Raw genomic sequence first — 19,190 nt, forward strand, 5'->3', positions numbered from 1 at the left:
CACAGTGAGTCTCCTCCAGTCACCTCCTCACTGTGATGGAAGGCCAGAATGTCTTTCTCTTCCCTGCAGTCTTCTCCACATCGGGGTGGTCGGGGCTCGCGACATTGAAGCCCCCGCCGGGCGGTGGAAAATCCCGCTGGTCTGAGACTGGAAATTTCTTTCAGAACAACTAGTCAATGCCAGTTTAACTCTGGTCATTGCACAAGAATGATTTGGCAAACTCCGGCAAAATGATGTAGGAAGGGACTGCAAATGATGATTTAAAACGATGATAGACACAAAATGCTGGAGTAACTCAGCGGGACAGGCAGCATCTCTGGAGAGAAGGAATGGGTGACGTTTTGGGTATCAAGAAAGGTCTCGACCCGAAACGTCAACCATTCCTTCTATCCAGAGATGTTGTCTGTTCCATTGAGTTACTCTGGCATTTTGTGTCTATCTCCAACAAAATGATACTGCTGATGCCTTTGGCAACTTCCAACCACAGATTCAGCTTTTTCCTTTCTATGTTATCATCCTCCAACTCCTCAGCAACAGATGAGAGAAATCAGTGAAATATGCCAGAGCCTCGATCCATTGTGACTTACAGTAAAAAAGTGTGGAAGCAGGCCCTTCGGCTCAACCTGCCCACACCAGCCAACATGTCCCAGCTACACTCATCCCACCTGCGTGCGTTTGGTCCATGTCCCTCCAAATCTATCCTATGCATGTACCTGTCTAACTGCTTCTTAAATGTTGGGATAGTCCCATCCTCAACTACCTCTTCTGGCAGCTCGTTCCATACACCCACCACCCTTTGTGTGAAAAGGTAACTCCTCAGATTCTTATTAAATCTTTTCCCCTTCACCTCCAACCTATGTCCTCTGGTCCTCGTTTCCCCTACTCTGGACATGAGACTCTGTGCATCTATTTGATCTATTGCTCTCATGATTTTATACACCCCTATAAAATCAATCCTCATCCTCCTGCGCTCCAGGGAATAGAGTCCCAGCCTACTCAACCTCTCCCTATAGCTCAGACCATCTAGTCCTGGCAACATCCTCGCAAACTCTCTCTGAGAGTTTCTCTGATACTTCTCTCTGACATTTGTTTCTGCTTTTCTTCCATCTCCAAACACCTTTAAGTTGAGTGGTTGAACTATTCTTTTAAGTAGAGGAGTTCAGATTAGATCTTGCAGGTTTACCTCATTACTGGTCAGTTGAACTTGACAGGAAAGGTAATGATAACAAGGTGTTTGAGTTTAAAGGCTGCACTGATGCATGCAGAATGATGCACTGATTTGCATGGTATCTGGGCACCACTGAGTGCCCAAGGTATTGGTGCACCTGATTTTGTTTAAGACATCAGTAAGTAAGCAGGCGATGAAGGCATTAAAACAGAACAATTTTCTGTGTTTCTTCCCCAAAGTCAGGCTCTGAATCATGCAGCAATTGTTCTAATTCTCACTATTAACCAAGCCAACAGATTCAGTAATTGGAGATAGACACAAAATGCTGGAGTAACTCAGCGGGGCAGTCAGCATCTCTGGATAGAAGGAATGACTGATGTTTCAGGTTGAGACCCTGAAGGGTCAGACAGCATCTCTGGAGAAAAGGAAAAGGTGACGTTTCGGGTCGAGACCATTCTTCAGATGGAGTCAGGGGAAAGGGAAAGTAGAGAAATGGACAGTGATAGAGAGAGATCAAGAACAAATGAACTAAATATATACAAAAAAGTAATGGTGATCAAGGAAATGGTCCATTGTTAGCCCTGGGCTAGGTGAAAACGAGTTATACAGACAATAAAACTCACCAGGACGACAGTGAAACTAGCACAACGACTAGGCTGGGGAGGGACAGAAAGGGAGGGGATGAAAAGGTTACTTGAAGTTAGAGAAATCAATATTCATACTAATAGATGGGCAGAACCCAAAACATCCACTGTCCATTCCTTCCACAGATGCTGCCTGATTTACAGAGTTCCTCCAGCACTTTGTATTACTCCCAAGATTCAAGTATCTGCAATTCGTTGTGTCTCCTTCAGATCCCTCCCTGCCAAAAGGAAATGGCATTGGTATGAATTGGCGGAACAAGTGACTTGTTTGAAGAAATTGTCTGAAGAAGGGTCCTGGCCCGAATGGTTGTTTATCCATTTCACTCCACAGATGATGCCTGATTGAGTTCCTCCAGCACTTTGAAGGTTGTGCGATGGTCATCGTGTAGTCTCCTTCAATTTACCTCACTCAGAGATAGGCACAAAATGCTGGTGCAGCTCAGCGGGTGAGGCAGCATCTCTGGAGAAAAGGAATAGTTGATGTTTCGGGTTGAGTCCCTTCTTCGAACTGAGAGTCTGGGGAGGAGGAAACTACAGTCATGAAGAAGGGTCTTGACCTGAAATGGATACAAAGTACTGAAGTAACTCAGCAGGTCAGGCAGCTTTGTTTATTAATGGAATCCATGTGGAACATATGATGCAGAAGAAGCAAGTCTTTGAACAACAGGGAAACTCTTGGTGCTGTTCAGCAACCTGCCTTATCTTTCATCGGTGGTGATAGTGGCTATCAAACCTCACCCCTCCTCCAACCCCACCTTCCCGGCCTAATATTTACTCCAGGAACCATTGTGCAGGACTGTTAGGCCCCTGTCCCACTTAGGCGATTTATTAGGTGACTACAGGCGACTAGGCTGTCGCCAACCGGTCGCTGGGGTGTCGCCTGTACGGTCGTGAGTCATTTCCAAAGAGTCGTAGCGTTTTTCTGGTCGCCGCTGGATTTTGAAATGTTTACAATTTTTTGGCGACAGATGGTTTTGACGCCAATGAGTGTAGCTTGACGTCTCCTGACGTAGGCGCAGTCATAGGTTGTCACCTGGTTGTCGGCTGGTGACGTAGGTTGTCGCCGGTGCTGTCTTCGGTGAATTCCATTGGCACCTACCTACGTCAACCGGTGACAGGTACCGGCGTCAAAACCGGAGGCCAATATGACGTGAATCGTCTTCAGTTGTCGCCGACAGGGTGGTAGCTTGTCGTAGCTTGTCGCGGGTAGACGTAGGTTGACTTCAGTTACCGTAGGTTGTCGTAGGCGCGGTCGTAGGTGGACGTCCTAAGTCGCGACGATTGGGTCGCCAGTTGTCGGTAGCTTGCCGTAGCTTGACGTTGACTAGGTGGTAGGTTGTTGTAGCTTGATGTAGACATTGTCGTAGGGGGGGTCCAGTCTCCAGATTTTCAGCGACCTGCTACGACTATAACAGTCGCCGGCAGTCACCTAAAAAATCGCCTAAATGGGACAGGCACTTCAGGCATGTTATTCAGCTTTCTGGGCCTGTTTCCACACCTGCTGGCTGTAGGTAGAGGACTGTAACACTTTAAATTATCTTGAGAATTTGGAGTTAAAATGATTTAACTTTCATATTGAGCTCCCCCCACGAACTTCCAGTGCCAACTCCTAAATAAACTAAGAGCATTGGCTTGCCAAATAAGTGCAGCAGTGTAAAATTACAATAAAAATGTTAAAAGCTACTATTGCACCATAATTTAAAAAGAATAAAGTGTATATTATAAACATTTCTAAAGGTCTTGGAGTAACTGAATGGATCAAGAGCATCTGTGGAAGGAATGCATTGACAACGTTTTGGGTCTTCACCCTTCTTCAGACTTGAAGAGGAGTTCTGACCCGAAACGTCGCCTATTCATGTCCTCCAGGGATGATGCCTGACCAGCTGAGTTACTTCAGAACTTGGGAATCCATTTCAGGTCATGACCCTCCTCAGACCTGTACAGGGTCTGAAGAAGGGTCCTGCCCATCTATTCCTTCCACAGTGGCTGCCTGACCCGCTGAGTTCCGAAACCACTTTGTGTTTTATGCATGATTCCAGCGTCTGCAGTTCATTGTGCCTCCATCTAAACATCTGAAGATGTGTCCTGGCCAGAAATGCCACCTATCCATATTCTCCAGAGATGCAGAATTATTCCAGCACTTTATGTATTTTCTCATAAACCAGCTTCTGTATTTCCTTGTGTCTCTCCTCCATTGTTTTGTTCTTGAAAAGCTAAGGGCTGACCAAAATTCACTGCCTATCATTACCTATGGTTTCTGCTCAAAACTTTTATAATATCTCTGCTGCAGATAAAGAATTGAACGTTCGTACAAAACTACCAAATTTAGAGTTCAGCGATCATTTAACATAAACATGAACTGTAACTTAAAATAAGATAGGGGCACACTGCTGCCAAGAAGTTCCATTCTGTGACCTAATGCAGTTATTTGGCAACATACCGAGAAACCTGTTGCTCTCTAAGTGAATGAAACTTGTCTGCCTTGTCTTCCTCATGGGTGGTCAGTCATGGAAATGAAATATGCATGCTGACAAATGCTTTTACAAAACCCAGATTATAAACTGTAAACCCACTGTCATATCATTAAGCAAAGAATGCCTGGGATACCTTTTAAGATTTAATTTGGGTTTGTCCAATGTTATTTTACATGATCTAGAGATTGGGAGCTGTGTTTTTTCCCTGTATAGTGCTTTAGACTCCAGTTTATAAAGTATCTGCTAGGAAGTAACTGTCCTTCTAATTATGTAGGAAATTTGAGGTGTCGTGCGAATAAAAGCAGTCAAAATAATCTTGCAAGTTGCAAATCAAGTTTATTATCAAACGCAGAAGGAGTGGTGAGGTACAGGTACTATTGTTTGCAGTAGCATCACAGGCACTTAAACTCAACACACACAAAATTGAATTACACATAAATTATCCAAACATTTCTAAAAGAAAGAAGTGGGCAAAAAGCAAGATATTAGTTTAGATGTTTTGTTTAGAAATACAGCATAGAAACAGGCCCTTTGGCCCACCGAGTCCTCGCCGACTAGCGATCGCACATATACCAGTTCTTCGCATCTTTGCCCGCCCTGAATCGCGGGGCTTGGGTCGGCCCGCCGCGGACCTTTCACCGTCCGGCGCGGCACTTCAATGTCGGGAGCCCCGACCGCCCCGATGTGGCAACTCCAACAGCCTGACCGCGGGAGAAGACATTCTGGCCTTCCATCACAGTGAGGAGGTGACTGGAGGACACTCACTGTGATGGATGTTTCTTTTGTTTGGTGTTGGTTTATGATTGTATGTGTTATTGCATATTTTTATTGCTTATTTTTATTGATGTTATTGTTGAACTGCGGGTAATTTTTCATTTCACTGCACATTTATGTGTATGTGACAAATAAATTGACTATTGACTATTGACTAATCTGAAAACTGGGGACAATTTACAGAAGCCAATTCACCTACAAACCTGTACATTTTTGGAGAGTTGGAGAAAACAGGAGCACCTGGAGAAAACCCCCAGGGAGAATGTGCAAACTGTACAGACAGCACCCATGGTCAGGATCGAACCCGGGTCGCAGGTACGGTAAGGCAGCAGCTCTACAGTGCCGCCCCACAGTTAAGCAAAAGGTACAGGAGGAATAAAAACACAAGGTGTTGGAGGAACTCAAGGAATCAGACAGCATCTGTGGAGGGAAATGGACAATGTTTTATGTTGAGATTCTTCATCAGAGTGATTCTAGAGGAATAATTAGCTTCAATATAACACTATATTATGATACTTTTTTGAATCTATGTTAAAAATATTCTCTTGCAGTTATGAAAAGCATTATTAATAATAATGTTTGAAATTGAGTATTGATTGACAGCACTGCACCAACCACTGAGATAAAATATGTTTTACTTAAAAATATAAGTAATTGGATTATGAAGAAAACTACTGTCATCTTCTCTGTGCCATTGCCAGCCATGCTCTTTGTCCATAACTGGGAAAGTTACCGAGAGTCATGAAAGATATGAGGGCTCCTGACCGTTTAACAAGGCCCAGCATAAGCCAGTGCCTTTCAAGAGGTCAACTAAATTACCTTGATGTAGGAAGGAACTGCAGATGCTGGTTTAAACCGAATATAGACACAAAATGCTGGAGTAACTCAGCGGGACAGGCAGCATCTCTGGAGAGAAGGAATGGGTAACGTTTCGTGTCAGGACCCGTCTTCATTACTTTGGTACTCCGTGAGGTTCTACAGCCCTAATCCCACCCCCACTCCAAATGACAATAACAATGCGAGTGGTCCAGCTGGAAGAGCTGCTGCCTCACCTGACCTGACCTGACCTGACCTGACCTGACCTGACCTCCTCTGTGTGGAGTTTGCACATTATTCCTGTGACCGCATGGGTTTCTCGCACATCCCAAAGACGTGCTGATTTGCAGGTTTAATGGTACTTTATTGTCACATGTACAGTGAAATTATTTTTTGTTTTGCAGATAGTTCAGTAACGATCTTATTGCACATTAGGCACAATCATACTTAAATACAAATGTGTATTATACTAGTTTACACTGAAGCAGTATACAAGAGTCATAGAGTCAAATAGCGTGGATACAAGTCCTTCGGCCCAACCTGCCCACACTGACAACATGCCCCATCTACACTAGACCCACCTGCCTGCGTTCAGCCCATATCCCTCCGAACCTATCCTATCAATGTACCTGCCTATATGCTTATTAAAACTTGCGATAGTACCTGCCTCAACTGCATCCTCCATACACCCACCATCCTTTGTGTAAAAACGTTACCCCTCTTAAATCTATGCCCTCTGGTTCTTGATTCCCCTACACCTTGGCAAAAGACCTGATCTATTCCACTCATGATTTTGTACACCTCTATAAGATCAACCTTCATCCTGCTGTGCTCTATGCATTAAAGTCCTAGCCCACTCAACCTCTCCCTATAGTTCAGGCCCTTGACGTCTGGCAACATCCTCGCAAATCTTCTCTGCATCATTTCAAGCTTGACAATATCTTTCCTATAACATGGTGACCAAAACTAAACACGATACTTTAAATATGGCCTCACCACATCTTATACACTGATGAGCCAGATCATTATGACCTGATGAGCCAAAACATTATGACTACCTACCTAATATGCTGATGGTCCTCCATGTGCAGCCCCATACGCAGCAGGGTGCGATGCACTGTGTATTGTGACACATTCTTCCTGTGATCACCATTAAAATTTTCTGCGACTTATGCCACAGTAGACCTTCTGTCGGTTCAGACCAGACGGGATAGCCTTCGTTTTCCTTGTGCATCGATGAGCCTTGGGTGCCCAACACCCTGTCGCCGGTTTGTGGCTTGGTCCACCTCGGACCACTGTCAGTAGTACTCACCACTGCTGACCAGGAGCACCCCACATGCCTTGCCATTTCAGAGATGCTCTGACCCAGTCATCTGGCCATAACAATTTGGCCCTTGTCAAAGTTGCTCAGGTCTTTACTCCTGCCGATTTCTCCTGCATCCAACACATCAACTTCAAGAACTGACTATTCACTTGCTGCCTAATATATCCCATCCCTTGAGAGGTGCCATTGCAACAAAATAATTAATGTTATTCACTTCACCTGTCAGTGGTCATTATGTTTTGGCTCATTGGTGTATAACTGCAGCATGACCTCCCAACTTCTTCACTCAATACTCAATGGTCAATGTGCCGAAAGCCTTTTTGACCACACTATCTACCTGTGACATCACTTTCAAGGAACTATGTTCCTGCACTCCTAGATCTCTTTGCTCTACAACACTCCCAGAACCCTATCATTCACTGTGTATGTCTTGCCCATGTTAGACTTTCATGTTAGAGCTGTCACGTTATCAGCGGCATCCTTTCAAGTTCAGAGTTGCTAAAAATGTTAGAGCCTTAGCTTGGCAATAAAAGCCTGTTGTCCTGGCTTTAATTGACTTCTCTAAATTGCCCTTCGTGGGATAATAGAACTAGTGTGATTAATGACCAGCATGGACACTGTGGGCCAAAGGGCCTGTTTCCATGCTGTGCTTTTTAAAAAAAGTTAATAAATTTAGGTTGACTCTAACAAATGAAATCAAGAGGAAGCTAACTTATATTTACCATTCGCAGCCATTTTCTTCTCATTACAGTTAGCAGGTCTGCTGAACTGGCTTAGTAGGCAGATTCGCCATTCCATGCGCTGGGAACACTGACGAAATCGGCACTCCCCCACATGCAGTGCCAAACAGGTGGCTGAGATCACCAACAGGAAAACGGAGAATTGGGTTTCCACCTGCGTTCAAGAGTCCCAAGCTTTCGCAGGGCCAAGTGGGCAAAAACCAAATGGATACATTTGGACATGGTGGCTTTTAAATGGGAAGACCCAATCTATTAAATATTTATGTCTGTGGTGCCCAGAAATGCTCGACGTTCATGGCAACTAAGGTGCTTGCACAGATCAAAGAAATTCAGTGGAAAAGGGAAATCAATAACATTCGCCAACTCCAACCCACTGATCAACTATTTGCTTCCGTCCACCCAGCAACAGCGGAAGCTGAAAGCAACAGTGAGAACACACACAGACAGCGACTAAAATAACCTAAATACTGCGGCTAGCAACACTTCATAAATTATACTGCCCAGGAGGGAAGTAAGCCGAACATAATGGTTGTTGTGTCCTTCACTGCGTGCTGCAGTATCCCTAAAGACTGTGGAGGTACACACCGAAGGAGAGTTTATTACTGCTTGCAGCTGAGTGAATTTGAAAAAAAGCACAGCTATTAAATGGTCTTCCTCTAGACCAATGCTAGAAAGAAGAGGCTACAGTATGAGTCAGTATCTAAAGAAGAGGATGACAGGATTAATATCTTTCTCATGCGTTCTCCTGTTTGAGGCTTGGCAAGATATTGAATATTTCCTCGGGGATACATGTAAACATTCTGTAGAACCCTGGGCGAAGCTCTAAAGAAGGAAAATGGAGGAATGTAAAAACAAAATAACTGTGGAATTGCTCCGATGCAAGATTTCGCCCCAAATCATCTTTAGTTTAGTTTAGAGATACAATGCGTAAACAGGCCCTTCTGCGCTGAACAGCGATCCTCGTACTCTAGCACTATCCTACACACTAGGGACACTCTACAATTCCATCCCCCCAATAGGCTGCACGAGGCTGACGCTCCCAGGAGGCCGCGGCCCTTGCTTGGCCGAACGGAAGACCCGATAGATCGTGGCTTCAGGGGGAGACCGCCGAGCTGGTCCCCTGCGGCTGAATAGATAATCTGGCGCATCGCGGCCTGCAGGAGTATGTGGCCGACCCGGTCCCCTACTCATTGGACCCAGCGGACAGCCTGCCTGGAAGAGGGAGGTCACTGTGCTGCCCCTGCTCATCCCGCGAAGACCAGAGACCAGGAGGATGGAGCCAGCAACAACAGGCAAGGAACGAGGCCGGTAGGAGAGGAGACGGAACTCTACTGGACTGCTTGTAAGATAACGTATTTCGCTGTGTCAGCGCTTTGCCCGTGTGACAATAAAAGCACCATTGATAGTGCTTGATCCGCAGAATTCCTCCAGCAAATTGTTTCTTGCTCCAGATTCCAGCATCTCCGGTCTCTTGTGTCTCAAAAATAACTGTAGATTCTGGAAATGTGAATTATAAAAGCCAACAGCATCGCTAGGGCGAGGATCCGAATTAACATTTCAGTTTGCCGTTCCTTCATTACTATATATAATATGAACAGACAATCACTCTCTCAGATTAGACTGTCTGAAAAACAAAGTATTGTTCCAGGCTAAGATTCTTTGCCAAATTTGTCAAATGCATATCTGCATTTTCAATTAGAAACAAAGAACTGCAATGTTGGTTTATGCCAAAGGTAGATACAAAGTGCTGGAGTAACTCAGTGGGTCAGGCAGCATCTCGGGAGAAAAAGGATGGATGGTATTTCGGGTCGGGGCTAGTCTGGCTGGTCTGAAGAAGGGTCCCGACACAAAATGTCACCCACGTTTTGTCTCCACAGATGCTGCCTGATCTGTTAAGATATTCCAGCACTTTGTGTCGAACTTCTGCATTTTCATTTGCTGCTCTTTGGATCAGAACTGGGAAAAGTCAGCAAAGAAACAGCTATTCAGAGATGTACAATGTGGGCATGGGTCAAAGAAACAGAAATGAAGGGAGTGGACGCCAGGCGTGAACAAATAAATGGGATAATGTCAGTAGGGAAAAGAGGGTGTTAATGGGACGTAAAGAAAGAAAAAGTGGGTCTTGATAAGGTAACAGGAACAGCAGAGCCATTATCTAAAGTTGTTTAACACGGTAAATCCAGTAGACTGTAAATAGCTGTTGAAAAATTAGGTATCGTTTTTTGAGCTTAAAGTAAGCCTTACTGGAACAGTGCAGGAGTCTGAAGACAGTGAGGTCAGACTGTGAGAGAATTAAAGTGACGGATAGTCGGAATTCTTATTGAATGAAGGTGTTCTGCAATGGTTCCTCCAATCTGTGTCAAAATTGGCAAATGTACAACAAAAATAGGAAATGCTGGAGACACCCAGCAGGTCAGGTAGCACCTGCGGAAAGAAAAACTGAGTTAATGGTGAAGTTTTGTGGCCAGCTAAATGTTTCCAACACTTTCTGTCATTAGTTCAGATTTCAGTGTATGCATTATTTTGATTTTCATATGCTGGTGAGTTCATCTCAGCTCGCGTGTTATATTCTCATTTTTCGTGCCTAGAAACATTGAACTTGACCACAACAGTTCCTGTGTTGCCATGTAACAATTTTTAAATTTTGATAATAAATTTGTTTTCATACATTTTAAATGTGAGTGATCAATAACAACTTGCAACATACAAGGATCAGGGAAATGGAAGTCATTTTGGTTTGACTTAAAAAAAATCTTTCTGGAGCAAAAATCCTTATCATTTCCCCAGCTGGATATATGATAATATTGCCAAATGCAGTCTGAAGAAGGGTCCTGACCCAAAACATCACCCATCCTTTTTCTCCAGCGATGGTGCCTGACCCGCTGAGTTATTCCAGCACTTAGTGTCTATCTTTGCCAAATGCAGAGATGGACATAAAATATACCATAGCACAATGTTGAATAAGAGAACAGTTTCCCCCGATATTACAGCCACTATTCGGTAATGATACGATATGATGCGATACGATGTAACTTTATTTATCCCAGGAGGGAAATTGATCTGCCAACAGTCATAAAACACAAGATACATGAAACATGAAATTAAAGTTGCGAGTGGAAAAGATTGAGGATGTGCAAAGATTGGGTGGGGGGTGGGAGTCAGTCTACCCTATGACAGAAGGAGGAGGAGTTGTACAGTTTGATAGCCACAGGGAAAAAAGGATCTTCTGAGGCATTCTGTACTGTATGTCGATGGAACTAGTCTGTTGCTGAAGGTATTCCTCAGGTTGACCAGTGTGTCACCACATTCATCCCTTATTCAACATCACAAAAAAAGATTGATCTGTTTATTATCATATCATCATTTATACTAATCCTATTTCCTGGCTCTAAGCCTGTAGAAGTGTTCATCAAAATATTTCTGAAATCTTTTGAGAGTACCTGCCTTCAACATACCCAGAAGCAGTGTGTCCCAGATTTCCACCACACTCAGGATCTAAAAAGTCTGCTTCAAATCACCACGAACTCCTTACCCAAAACATAAGCCCTTTGGTCATAGACGCTGCTTCAAGGAAATGTTTCTAATTATCTAACCCATCTATACCCCTTTCTCGTATTGTATATTTCAATCAGGTCACGTCTAAGACTTCTCTGCTCTAAAGAAACAAACCCAGTCTATCCAATCTCCACCCATAGCTGAAACGCTCTGTTCCATGCAACACCTTCGTAAATCTCCTCTGCACTATAAATATCTCAATCACATGTTTCCTATGGTGTGTCAAACAGAACAGCGTAAAGTTCCCCAGCTGGGGTCTAAATAAAGTTTTAAATAGTTCAACCAACCATCACCTCCTTGCTCCAATATATTTTGCCCCAACTGATAAAGACAAGTATCCCATCTGTTTCTGTGCCACCTTTCTCCATCCTTGCTGATGTTTTCAGAGATATTTGGAGCAACCAAACTTTGAACTTTGAATAATGGAGCCAAAAATGGCAGTGCCTGCATGTGTAATATATGCAAAATGAATTTCACTGTGCAGTTGCATATGTAACAGATAAAGCACTAGTGACTATTGATTATTGACTATTGACTATTGAGGCACACCTGGATCCCTCTTTTCCTTAGTAAGTCCTTGGATCCTAGGATTCATTGGGTAAATTACAATTAAAACACAAAGTACTTGTGCTATAACACCAGGATAAGCGCTCAACTAATAAAAACCAAGCCCAAAGCCAAAGTACTATCTAAACTGGTTATACAAACTTATGCGAAGGACAATAACTTACTCTATCTATCTATCTATCTATCTATCTATCTATCTATCTATCTATCTATCTATCTATCTATCTATCTGTCTGTCTGTCTGTCTGTCTGTCTGTCTGTCTGTCTGTCTGTCTGTCTGTCTGTCTGTCTGTCTGTCTGTCTGTCTGTCTGTCTGTCTGTCTGTCTGTCTCTCTCTCTCTCTCTCTCTCTCTCTCTCTCTCTCTCTCTCTCTCTCTCTCTCTCTCTCTCTCTCTCTCTCTCTCTCTCTCTCTCTCTCTCTAAAACTCTCTAAAACTCTCTCTAAAACTCTCTCTACGAATGTTTGTGTGTTTGACCGCAGCATAAGGGAGGAAGGTGGGGGTCAGGAGAGGGGGAGGGGGGAATAGGGGTGGGGAGGGGGAATGGGGGTGGAGGCAGGGCTGGGGGAGTGGGGGCAGGGGAGGGACAAGTGAAGGTGAGGTAGGGGGGATGGAGTGGGTCAGTGGGGGGAGGAGGGGGGGATAAGGGGGATTGAGCGGGGGGGGGGGTTGAGGGTGCTGGGTTGAGGGTGCTACATCAATACAGGAGAGGCTTTGAGTCCAGGGCTCACTCAGTGAAGACACCCTCTCCCCTTCCCTGTTCCCCCTCTACGAGGAATGGGCCCAATGGGTTCACTTGGTCTAGTATATTACTAAAACTCTCTGTCCGTGTGTATGTGTGTTTGTGCACACCATAACTTTGCTGCTTCGCACAGCCAAAACAGTACACCATAGCACCACAATATTAGCACCACATTACTCACCATTATCCTGGGCATAATGTCTAACAACTCTCATTCAAATTGAACCTACATTTTTAAAGCTGCAATCATTTTAAAGTTTAAAAATTCACTTTCTAACCCATTACCTGAAACTCCTCAGCGTATGACGTCACAATGCTCCATGTTCGACTTCCTTTGCTCCTCACTCGCCAAAACAAGATGGCCGCCAGCAGTGCCGCCGCACGCCCGCGTTCAGTCATTCCCTCTCCCCTCTCCCCTTGCCTCTCCCCTCTCCCCTCTCCCCTCTCCCCTCTCCCCTCTCCCCTCTCCCCTCTCCCCCTCTCCCCTCTCCCCTCTCCCCTCTCCCCTCACACCTCCCCCCTATCGCCTCTCCCCTCCCCTCTCCCCTTGCACATCCCCCCTCTCGCCCAGCCACGGCCCCACCCCGGCAAGGACTCGCATGTCGGCGGTCAGCGTTGAACACACGGGCACTGGTAGGTGCCTTTCGCAGCCAACGGCTCCATGGAGGGGAGTGGACATGGCGGCCGACTGAGTGTAGGGGAGGGTATGGGTAGGGTGGGGGTAGGGAGGGGGTAGGGGGAGGGTGGGGTAGGGGGGAGTGGGGGGAGGAGGGGGAGAGTGGGGGTGGGGATCAGGGAGAGTGGGGGGAGGAGGGGGAGGAGGGGGAGGGGGAGGTGGGGGGAGGGGGCAGTGGGGGGAGGGGGGAACAGTGTGGGTGGGGGGAAGGAGGACAGTGGGGGCAGTAGAGAGTGGGGGTGGGGAGGAGGGGAGAGTGGGGGTGGGGGAGGGGAGGGAGGTGGAGGTCAGGAGAGAGGGAATGGGGGTTGGGAGGGGGGAATGAGGGTGGAGGCAGGGGAGGGACAAGTGGGGGTGGTGTAGGGAGGATGGAGTGGGTCAGTGGGGGGAGGAGTGGGGGATAAGGGGGATTGAGTGGGGGGGCTTGACAATAGACAATAGACAATAGGTGCAGGAGGAGGTCATTCGGCCCTTCGAGCCAGCACCGCCATTCAATGTGATCATGGCTGATCATTCTCAATCAGTACCCCGTTCCTGCCTTCTCCCCATACCCCCTGACTCCGCTATCCTTAAGAGCTCTATCTAGCTCTTGTTTGAATGCATTCAGAGAATTGGCCTCCACTGCCTTCTGAGGCAGAGAATTCCACAGATTCACAACTCTCTGATTGAAAAAGTTTTTCCTCATCTCAGTTCTAAATGGCCTACCCCTTATTCTTAAACTGTGGCCCCTTGTTCTGGACTCCCCCAACATTGGGAACATGTTTCCTGCCTCTAATGTGTCCAACCCCTTAATAATCTTATACGTTTCGATAAGATCTCCTTTCATCCTTCTAAATTCCAGTGTATACAAGCCTAGTCGCTCCAGTCTTTCAACATACGACAGTCCCGCCATTCCAGGAATTAACCTAGTAAACCTATGCTGCACGCCCTCCATAGCAAATATTGAGGGTGCTACACCAATACAGGAGTGGCTTTGAGTCCAGGGCTCCTCTTCCCTTCCCTGTTCCCCATCTACGAAGAATGGGCCCAACGGGTCCATTTGGTCTAATATATTACTAAAATGCTCATCTTGTATATTTGTAGGTTTGTGGATATATTTGTTTTGTGGGTTTATGCATATATTTGTTCACGAAATACAGCCAAAACGGTACACGATAGTGCAACAATTTTAGGCCCACCCTACTCACCATTCGCCTGCAGTCTCGATTGATCAGGTTTTCTTACATTTTAAAAGCAATTAACTTAATAAACTTTAATAAATGCGCTCCCCCCCCCCCCCCCGCTAGGAGGTCTGGCACCCATCCCGGCGTGCCCCAAGCCTGACCTTCCTCCCGTGGTGCAATGCGGCGGCAGAGGGTCAAAGAAGATGGCCGTCGCCGTCGAACTGCCGCTGCAAGAGAAGTTTGCACCCAACGGGTCTACGGCTTGATCTGGCCTCCTGGCGCTGGGGTGATTGGCTCCCTCTCCCCTTTCCTCTACCCCCTCGCCCGCCCATGGCCACGGGGGAGACTCCCCGGCCGGCAAATGGGTCCACGGGTCGTCAGTTGGGGAGGGTTGCTGGGCCCGCAGGAGAGGTTTGGACCCAACGGATCCATGCCCGTCTAGTATGTAATAATCAGCAACCTACATGTTAACAAGCACATAAAAACTGATTGCGTAGATGCAGGTATATCATTGGCGTTATCAATGGGCACCTACCTTCACTGGTGTTTCGTTGAGTTAGGTCCACGATGCCTCGGGAAAGCTCAATAGTTAGTTCTGGCATCCCAGAACAACCCCCTTCAATACCTGCTCTCACCACCTATGCTAACAGTATCTACTAAATAAAGGAAACTTAATTCACTCAAACAAACGCTAAACTAATTATTTCAGTCTTCCCATGGTTTTTCGTATTTCACATTTTTCAGGATTAAATTCCATCTGCCAATTCTCTGCCCACCTTATCAGTGGATCAATGTCATGCTGTAGCTGAGGTTTACCCTGCTCACCGTCCACAACACCACCAATGTTTGTGTCACCGTGATCTGATAATAATCAAAACTTCTGGTGCAGAATGAAACCATTCAGCCCATTGTACTCATGCTGGAAAATTGCCCGTACCTTGCATATTATGAGTCTTCATGGTCAAATTCCGTAGTTACAAAGAACGTATCTTCTAAAAGGACATTTATACACAGCAGTAATGGCTGTTTCAAATATCTATTTCGATACACGCACTCATCCTGCCTATTTCTTTACATAATGAATGTAACCAGTTAACATGATTTGTAGAGTTATTCCATTTGAGCAGCAGATGGAATTGCTTATTTGGCATTCATGCACAATACCCTGAGCGAAGCTTTGTATTCATATGCTCTCCTTATAAATATGGAATGTGCAGAGATTGACATTTTAACAATCAGAGATATTAACCACATTATTACACTAAGGAACACACAGTTACTTCTTAAAAACACATTCCATTTTTAGTTAACCTATTACAGAACCTTGAGCTATTGTGTGGAACTACAAACGTGATGACATCCAGCCATAATATAGTTTCAATTTTAAAAGATATGATTATGGATAGAAGGCAAAATGTGTTTGCTTTAAGTTTCCTTTGATACTAAATTATTGCTGATCTGTTCAAATCCACCACAAAGCACACCTTCCTGTTGCTAATTACAAAATTATATCTTTGCCAAGATAATGCACTTGACTAGGTCAGAACAAGGAAAAAAAGCTGTTCAGTTGTAAACTGAATCACTAAGGAAACAACAGAAATACACTAAGATATTATTTTTACACACACAAGACTGCTCAAGGTATATAGAAAATTCCAAACCAAACTATGATTATTTGACTGTGTTTTGTGTCATAAAAGGAACGTATAGAACTACAAATACCGATAGAATGCATCTAGCCATGAGTCGAATAAAGAATTATCCTTCGTTAAAAAAATTGTGTCAGAAATTGGCAGCCAATGTTTCTCTCGGCCACTGGTAGAATTTCCCTTCCAATGCAAACTTCTACTTTGGCACTTTGATTTTATTTCATCCACACTAACAGCATGAAAAGCTTTAGATAACTAGCACTTTTCAAATGTCTTCTAGATTTCTTTTATGACAGTTACCCAGTGCAATTAGATACCAAATCTAATGCAAAAAAAAATGAAAAGCCAAAAGTTATTTCTCCAATAATTTGGCAACATAGCTTAACATCTCAAGGCACTTTGCAGAGGTGTCTACGAATACAATTTAATCCGAGGCTACATAGAGAGGTGCAAGGGAGAACAACCAAACGCTTGGTCAGCGAGATAGATTTGAAGGGTCGTCTTGAAGGAGAAAAATTAAGCATGCAGGTTTAGGGAGGGAATTACGAGTTTGGGCCCAGGCCATTAAAACCAAGCCCGGGCCCAAAGGGGCGGCACGGTGGCGCAGCGGTAGAGTTGCTGCCTTACAGCGAATGCAGCGCCGGAGATCCAGGTTCGATCCTGACTACGGGCGCCGTCTGTATGGAGTTTGTACATTCTCCCCGTGACCTGTGTGGGTTTTCTCCGAGATCTTCGGTTTCCTCCCACACTCCAAAGATGTACAGGTATGTAGGTTAATTGACTGGGCAAATATAAAAATTGTCCCTAGTGGGTGTAGGATAGCGTTCGTGTGCGGGGATCACTGGGCAGCGCGGACCCGGTGGGCCGAAGGGCCTGTTTCTGCGCTGTATCTCTAAATCTAAATCTAAAATCTAAATCAAACCAATTAAAGATAGACACTTAATGCTGGAGTAAATCAATTGGTCAAGCAGCATTTCTGGGGTAGGTGATGTGTCAGGTCGGGACTTTTCTTCAGAGATGCTGCCTGACCCGTTGAGTTACTCCAGCATTTTCATAAATTCATAAGTCATAGGAGCAGTAGTAGGTCATTTGGCCCATCGAGCCACCATCTACTGTGCCCTTCAATCATGGCTGACCACCTTTCCCTCTCAACCCTATTCTCTTGCCTACACCTTTGACACCCTTACTACAAGAATATGTCAATCTCCTCCTTAAAAGAAAATTGTGTCTATTTTTGGTATAAACCAGTTCCTTTTAATTACATCAGAACAATTAAATTCAGGAATCAGCAAGAGGCCATAATTGCAGGAGTGTAGATATCTCAGTGCTATAGGAAATCAGAGAGAGATTGTGGAGCAATTTGAAATCAACAATTTTTAAGTTGAGGCTTTGTTGAATCAGGAGCCATAGTACAGTAAAACTCCAATGATCCAGCACACTTGAGACTTTGATGATGCTACATCAACAGAATATCTGAACTGTGTAGGAAAGAACTGCAGATGCTGGTTTACATCGAAGATAGACACAAAATGCTGGAGTAACTCAGCGGGACTGTCAATCTGAAGAAGGGTCTCAACCCAAAACATCACCCATTCCTTCTCTCCATAGGTTATCTGAACTGTTGGATATTACTCCTATTAATATCTAAAAGCATTTTAACATTTTTAACATGTTATAGTATGGTCAAATGAACGCTGTGAGTTTATAGGGACAAGAGAATATATACACAGTCTGAATTATTGCTCTGGCTGCAAGCCATTCTAACCCACTGAGATATCTACACACCCCAATTATTGCCTCTTGCTCATTTCTGAATTTATGTTGTTCTGCATTGGTTTGGCAGGGTTTCAACGGACTGGGCTCAAAACTGGAATTCCCTACCTTAAACCTTTCCACCTTTACCCCTTCGCTCAGTCCGCCTTAACCAACCTGATCTCCCAGTGGCTGAGCACTTCAACTCCCCTTCCCACTCCCAGTCTGACCTTTCTGTCATGGGCCTCCTCCAGTGCCAAAGTGAGGCCCACCGGAAATTGGAGGAACAGCTCCTCATATTTCGCCTGGGCAGCTTGCAGCCCAGCAGTATGAACATTGACCTCCAACTTTAGATAGTTCCTCTGTCCCTCTCTTCCCCCCTACCTCCCACTTCCCAGATCTCCCACTGTCTTCCTGTCACCACCTATATCCTTTCTATGTCCCGCCCCCCTGACATCAGTCTGAAGAAGGGTCTCGACCCGAAACGTCACCCATTCCCTCTCTCCTAGATGCTGACTGACCTGCTGAGTTACTCCAGCATTTTGTGATACCCCCTTTAAGAGGACATTTCAAACCTACCTCTTTGATAAAGCATTTGGTCATCTACCTTTACATTTCTATATATGGCCTTGGGTTAAATTGTATTTGTTAACACCCCTCTGAAGTGCTTTGGGATGTTTTGCTATATTGCAATTGACCCACTTTCATGACCCTGGCATTCTTGGACCTCAACCCAGGCTCCAGTTACACATCCATCTGACAGTCCCTATGGGCTCATACCCCACTTGCACTCTGCACTCCACACTCACCCTCCGGACTAATGAGAAAGTCAAATATCGAATCATCACGATTTCCAAACAGTCAATTGACAAATTATGTCAGGAAATAAAATCTAGATGGCATCTTTATACCTTCCGTTTTTCATATGTATATTTATTCTTCCCCTAGTTTAACTGGAAGCCAATTTGATTTCATAGATTAAAAACAAACCATGCTAAAACAATGCACCAGTAATAGGAATGATAGACACAAAGTGCTGGAGTAACTCAGCGGGTTAGGCAGCATCTCTGGAGAAAAAGGATCGGTGTCATTTTCGGTTGGGACCCTTCTTCAGACCCGACCCAAAATGTCTCCCATCCTTTATCTC

This window comes from Rhinoraja longicauda, chromosome 6 (genome assembly GCF_053455715.1).
Source record: "Rhinoraja longicauda isolate Sanriku21f chromosome 6, sRhiLon1.1, whole genome shotgun sequence".
In the NCBI taxonomy this organism is placed as follows: Eukaryota; Metazoa; Chordata; class Chondrichthyes; order Rajiformes; family Arhynchobatidae; genus Rhinoraja; species Rhinoraja longicauda.